Genomic DNA, 6,797 nt, shown 5'->3' on the forward strand with positions numbered 1-6,797 from the left:
ATAGATAGATAGATAGATAGATAGATAGATAGATAGATAGATAGATAGATAGATAGATAGATAGATAGATAGATAGATAGATAGATAGATAGATAGATGTGCATCGTGAACATCCATGTTACTCTTTCAGGCCTAATGCATTCTAGAGATGTATTTACAATATTTTACAGGTCTGTTAACTAAATCAGTGTGATACAATCAAACATTAAACATAAACCTACATGCATTCGCATTCAACCTATAAGAAAGCATCTACAGGCTCCTAGGTCACCTTAACTCAAAAAACTTCCTCACTGTCTGCCAAAAGGCAGACATAAATCTCATCCAATACGAAATCCTCTGAGATCTATAATCGAATATGTGTAAACAGGTAGTCCTTTAGAAACATGCCTCTCAACAGGAAAAAAAATGGGTTACATAAGATGACCCCGCCACCACTGTTATCTTTTCTGGAGGGAAAAATGTATAAACATTTGTGGTGTGAAAGCTAAGTGCTGCATATGTGTATGTGTGTGCATTTATGCTGGGTAGCATAGTAATTTGCTGTATATCAATACTTTTGTGGCACAGATGAAGAGTTAAGTTTTCCTAAGGGGAAGCAGACCACCAAATATCCTCTTTCGCACAACGCCCTCGTCAGCTATAAAGCAATGAGGCATCCTTTAAGATCTCTGTTTCTCTGTGTGTTTGTTGGAACTGGGAAGAGGGGTGTAGAGGAGTGTATAGAAGTGCTGAGCTCGGCTTGGCTGGAGGCCAGGGGAAGACGCTATGCCCCAAGCCAGAGTATTTTCTTCTCAGACAATGATACTTAATTAATCCCTTTTCCTGGATTTTGTCAACAATGCCTGGATTAGCCCTGTCTCTTTAATTCTCTGTGTGCTGGGAGAAAATAGGGTGTTAGCTATCAATGGAGATATAAAGACACTATCCAATGTCATTTAGGCTCTAATTTTTACAGATCCTCTATATCAATGGATATCATTAGCAGCCAGCTATAAAATGAAACACAAAGGCTGACTAGCTGCTTTTTTAACATCTGAATGCATGGTAAGAAAAAAAAGGAAGGGATGTTATAAAGGCTATTTTTGTATCTTTTCTGTCTAGTATAAATAGTAACATGTAATGACATTAATAACATGACATAAATAGGATGGGTCACATGAGAAAAGGCTCAAAAGTAAAATGCAGGGATTAGCCTGAACTGACGTAAGGTGATTTTCACTCTCAATTGTCTGCTGCCTGCCACCTAATGCATCTACCTGCCTTCCTTTCTCTTATCTGAGCGATAACTCCTCCTTTTCTTTCTGTTTCCCATCATTCCTTTTCCCCCTCCAGATACCCCTCAAAAGACATAAACCTTGTCTTTTCCTGCCACATTAAAGAAAGGCGATGTTACGTGATTGAAATCTGTATGCCAGACACAGAGAGTTAAACCCACATAATCTCCTCTCACATTTAACACACACATAGTCTATCCACTCTGTAATCACACTGCTGTGGGAGGCTGATGTCCGACTTCCCTCTTTTCCATGCGTGTGTGGGTGTGAAGCGGAAGGGAGCCAGGCAGGAGCGCAATATTGTAGACAGGATATGGGTGGCTGGTTGGGGGAAAGGTTCCCAGGTGCAAAGGTGTTCGGATGCAACTGAGTGACCGAGCGTGCATCTCAGTGTGTGGTAAGGTGAAAGGGATAGAGAGAGGTTAATGTTAAATGACTGCCTCCGCTCTTGATGCCAAATTCAACCAACAGCAGAAATCTACGATCACTTGTGCATGTGCAGAGCGTGTGACTGTAAATGTATGTGTGTACAAGCACGGCAGAGAGGAGATAGTCATTGTTGGAGCAGATCCTCTCTTCAAAAATCTGAATTTAGGTCAAGTTCAATCCATGCTACCGTTTGAATCCATGTCAATCACTTTCACAGGCTGCTAGGCTTACTGATCTGCACTTTCAGCACCACGGAGAGCACCACTATGTATTTCTGGGGATAAACACAGAAGTGCTGCCATACTTGGAAAATAAGGAGAAAACTATTAGCAGGTGACACTATTTGGAAGTAAAATATTTTCATGATAAAGTACTAAGTATTGGTTAAAAAGTATTCATAATTACGCAATTGTTCACTATTGCCATCATAATATTAATGTTGTCCTTCAGCTCACTTTAAGTTTACCATAGCCTGCTTTGCGTGTCAGTGCTTTTCTACTTACACACCTCGCACTTCACAATTGTAACATAGTTGTCTTTAATCTTAAAGTCTTACCAAATGAACTCAAACAGCATTTGAGTTCATAGCTGCAGGGATGAAGTGATTTTAGTGGAAATGTTTGACAGTATGTGTTGCATATGGACACTATGTGGACAAAAGTACTGAGGAACCTTTACATTATCTCTACAGGAGCTACTCAGCCATGGAAACCCATGCTATAAAGTTCCTCCCCACAGAGCACCACTTTTCAACAACAGGTGCTTACTAAGCAGGACAATCCACTATCCATGAAAAACTCACAACAAAGGTTTGATCTGTCTCCCAAACTCCTGATAACAAGCCAGTTTCAGTGCACATGAAATGTTTACAAAATATTTATATTCTCATTTAAAAGGCAGTGTCCTTAGGAATGTCACTGCTGTTTAAATATTTAATACAAAAATCCCTAAAATGCAAAGACTGTTGGGCTAATTTATATCACCTAAAAAATAGCTTTCTTCTTAAACTTATCAGAATATATCTGTTTGAACACATGAAGGCTATTTCATGCAGGAAATTGCAAGAAAACTGAATATTTTATACAACAGTGTGTATTTCTACTTTCACAGAAAAGAAAAAACTGGCTCTAACCAAAGCCAAGAAAAAGAAGTGTGAGGCTCTGATGCACAGCAAAGCAAGAGAGCAAGTACAACTTGTTCTGAGAATCAAGAAACTCACACATCCTCAAATGTGAGATTCATTGTATAGTACCTGCAAAAAAAAAAAAAAAAAAAACAACAGTGAAAGACAACTCTAGGTTTGTGGCCTTGTAGACAGAGGCCATATGAGGCTGGCCACGAAATGGAAAAGATTAGGATGAGTGAATGAATTTGGATCTAAAAATGAGGTGTAGAGCAAATAAAAGATGCTGGAACATTGACTGCCATGTAAAACAGTTTTGTAAAGGCTAAAATAGATCTAAATGACTAGAAGACTATTCCTCCATTTTGAAATGCCACGCCTAACCTTGTGAACACTGTTTGTATAAAGTCTCTAAACTCCTATGACTCCTGTAGTAGAGCTGTTTCACTGAGCTTCATCTCTACACCAACAAATTACAGCTTGGTGGCAGTCAGGAAAAACTCTAGTATTCAAGTTGCTTTAAATATAATAATTCTAAGTGTCATTTGGCATTGCAATAACTTGGTATTGGCAGCAGTGGGCACCAAGAGAGAACAGTCCTGACTGAAAGAAAGCAACAATGCCAGATAAGAGCAGTGGCACTGGTGCATATCACAAAAAAATCAAAGGAGACAAACAGTTTGTGCCCTGCTTCATTTCATTTTGTTTTTTTCTTGCTCTTTAGTTTTGTTGTTGTTGTTTTTATTAATATTATTGCCATTTACTTTTGCTTTCAAATATTGGTTATTTCATTTTAAGCACCAAAACTTTGCTGGACTTTGACAAAGATGGTGATATAGAATACAATATGAGTTGGAATCTATAACCTTTCTTTGTTCAGTATATTAAATTTACTTACTCTATAATTAATCGGAAGCGATAGATAGATAGATAGATAGATAGATAGATAGATAGATAGATAGATAGATAGATAGATAGATAGATAGATAGATAGATAGATAGATAGATAGATAGATAGATAGATAGATAGATAGATAGATAGATAGATAGATAGACAGGTATACTCTCATATAGTGGTGGTTTTCTTTGATTGCTGTATTTGAATCATTTCTAAAGGGTCAAAGAGGTAAATATTTCCAAAAAAGGTGCTGCATGAATAAATGAACACATGAAATGAAGCCCTTTAAAGACATTTATTCCTTTTCAAGACATTTATTAACTTCCCAACTTCTGAGATTTGGTATATGAACACTTATGAGCTTCCTGAACCCTAGGCAGTGAAGCTCTGATACAAGATATCCTGTTCAAGTATAAACCAACCTTAAAAAATCAAAATCATGATGAATCAACAAAGGTGGCTTAATTTTTTTTAAACAACTCACTTAAATTTAGAGGGAAACCTCTTAAAATTAGTAGCATGGGATGAACGGGCTAATTGTTTTATTCTATGGTATAAATCCAGGTCACTGAGTTCACACACATTCATGCGCACGTGCAAAAACACATGAAAGCAAGCCCAGGCCTTCACTGCAAAAATGACAGCCTCCAGCAGAAAAGACCATCAAGATGATAGTGGCAACCAAGGGTCTTATGGCAGTAATGATTTAAAGCTTAGTACAGAACAGTAAAAACATACACATAATAGCTGCCAAAATGAAGCGTCTGCTTTAAACTTATCAAAAGTAACTCTGTACTGGTCATGGGTATCACACAGATACATTAGACATATGGCGAAGAGCTCTTGTTTGCTGTTGGGCAATAGTAAAGTCTTCCCTGGAGACTTGACCTCTTTAGGATATCTGACAGGTGAGATGTTCAAATTGGACAGGAATTACAGGAATTAATGTGATCTAAACAAATAGCAGTTAGCTGCATTATACTGCACGATCCATATACTAACTTCCAATTCAAAGCTTCAATGAAATGTCAATGAAATGCAGACAACTACTGGAAAACTAAAGAACAATATCTTTCTATCAAATATTATAACAAACTGTTAATAATTTGTGTAAAGTGACATATAAAAACATGGGGTGCAATAATCTTGCTTTTCCTCTTTATTTGAGTAACATCTAACCTCAGATGTTATCTGAGTCCTTTCACTGCCCCAGGCTCTCTTTTTCTTTTTCCCAAGCAGAGGAATAAGGAGCCAGGAAGCAGCACTCATTCATTCATGAACAGTATTTTGATTTTCTTCTTCAAGCCTCGATGCACTGATTACAATGAAGAAGGTCAAAGTGATTTTGGGTGAAAAATCTTTCCTGCTGGATGAACCCTTCAATATTTTCCTCATTTGTTCTCTCCTCTTGCCCCCTTTTTAAATTCTTACTTTTCTTTTTGTCCATGTATCCCGATGGTTCTTTTTAACTCCAGTCCATCTCAGCAATAGACTTAAATACATTTTGCACATTCCTTCCATGCTTTTGCAGTTGATATAAAACTGGTGTATGAATATGTATGCTGGAGAAGCCAGAATATTGCCTATGGTGAACCGCTATGCATAATGCAGCCTTTTCTGTCTCGTCTACATTTATTCAGACACACACATTCATACCATCACGTGCACAGAGAAACAGGGCTATAAATTCCTCCTTCTCCCTCCCTCTTTAACTCTTTCTCCCCATAAAACAGACACACGCAGAGTCACATAAATACATTCTTAATTGCAAGTAGATTTTCAATATTGCGATCCATGCAGCACTACAGATAACGGCCCACAAAACCCATTCAGGTCAAATAATAGCCAAAGCAAGTCTTTGCAGTGATAATGCATGCAAAAAGCAAAACATAAAAGACATGATCATGTTTGATGGAGAGGAGGGTCTCGTTTAGATTAAGATATCCATTATTGCTGCATGGCAATATGTCAGTATAGTTTTGTGTGCAGTCAGAAAATTAACAGTGTCTCATATAGTTTCATTAAACATTGCAGTTAATAAAAGAAAGAAAAATTCTGGATTGAATATAGGTGTGTGTGTGTGTGTGTGTGTGTGTGTGTGTGTGTGTGTGTGTGTGTGTGCTGAGGTGCAGGGTGGGGGTGGGGGGTTAAAGGCCCTGCATACAACTTATGCAGTGTCAGTGAAATATTAGGCAGCCATTTCGGTGTTTGAAAATTCACATCTCACACTTCAAAAAGATGATTTCCGCTGTTGAAGCGAGTGTCAGAGTTGTGGTGATGTGTTTTTTTTCTCCTCTCCCTCAGACACAGGACCATAAGTTGTTTGATAGTAAGCAGAACACAAGAGAGAGGCGGAGTGAAAGAGAGTTGATTGTTACTATGGACTGTGGTAGTTTCACTGCTATTTTGGGGTTGGGGCTTACTTATGTCCTAAGACATGAGACATGGCTTTCTGTGGGAGAAACGGGCTACCGGACACGACTTTGAGCAACCTGTGTAAGCCGTCAAAGTCGATCTCTGTGTGACTTGTTTACTTAAAAAATACCCTCATCATCCTTAACAGAAAGCAAAGATCACCGAAATCATTTCGATTGGAGTCCAGACCTCAGGTAATGCTGAAACTATGACCTCGCACCAACTTGTCGACGAGGTTCATGTGTTTCAAAGTACACAAAATGGCACAATGTTCAGACTGAATATGAGGCCGAATGGCTCGTTCGGATGGACGTGAGCAGAGCGACATTTGACAGTGAAACAGCCAAATATGACACGCAGTCCTACAGCTTTAAACTGTTGAGCCGTGTGTCTCCGACAACACTTTAAAGTTGTGTAGGCAAAGCCGGGAAAATTAGACGCGGAGCTCTCAAGTGTGACTTGGAAGAATTTAAGTGATATTTGACATGTGCGTCGCAGATAGACTGGAAAGTGAATTCCAGCCATATAATTAGATCCAGTCGGGCAGGACTGCAATAACCTCTGATGTTGTGTTTAAAGGGGTTTAAAAAAACAGAAGGGGTGCCAAAGGAGAAGGTCACCTTTGAATGTCCTTCATTACCACGATTCTGGAGTT

The 6,797-nt window shown here is 38.6% G+C and overlaps 1 protein-coding gene across 3 annotated transcripts in view; it reads right to left on the minus strand.

Moving 5' to 3' along the window:
- LOC102293530 (Down syndrome cell adhesion molecule-like protein 1 homolog) overlaps window positions 1–6,797 on the minus strand; it is a 97,626-nt gene that overhangs the window by 86,926 nt on the left and 3,903 nt on the right. The gene's annotated exons all lie outside the window — the stretch shown is intronic.

The sequence above is a fragment of the Haplochromis burtoni genome, unplaced genomic scaffold (assembly GCF_018398535.1).
Source record: "Haplochromis burtoni strain Fernald_Lab_line unplaced genomic scaffold, NCSU_Asbu1 Contig_15, whole genome shotgun sequence".
NCBI lineage: Eukaryota > Metazoa > Chordata > Actinopteri > Cichliformes > Cichlidae > Haplochromis > Haplochromis burtoni.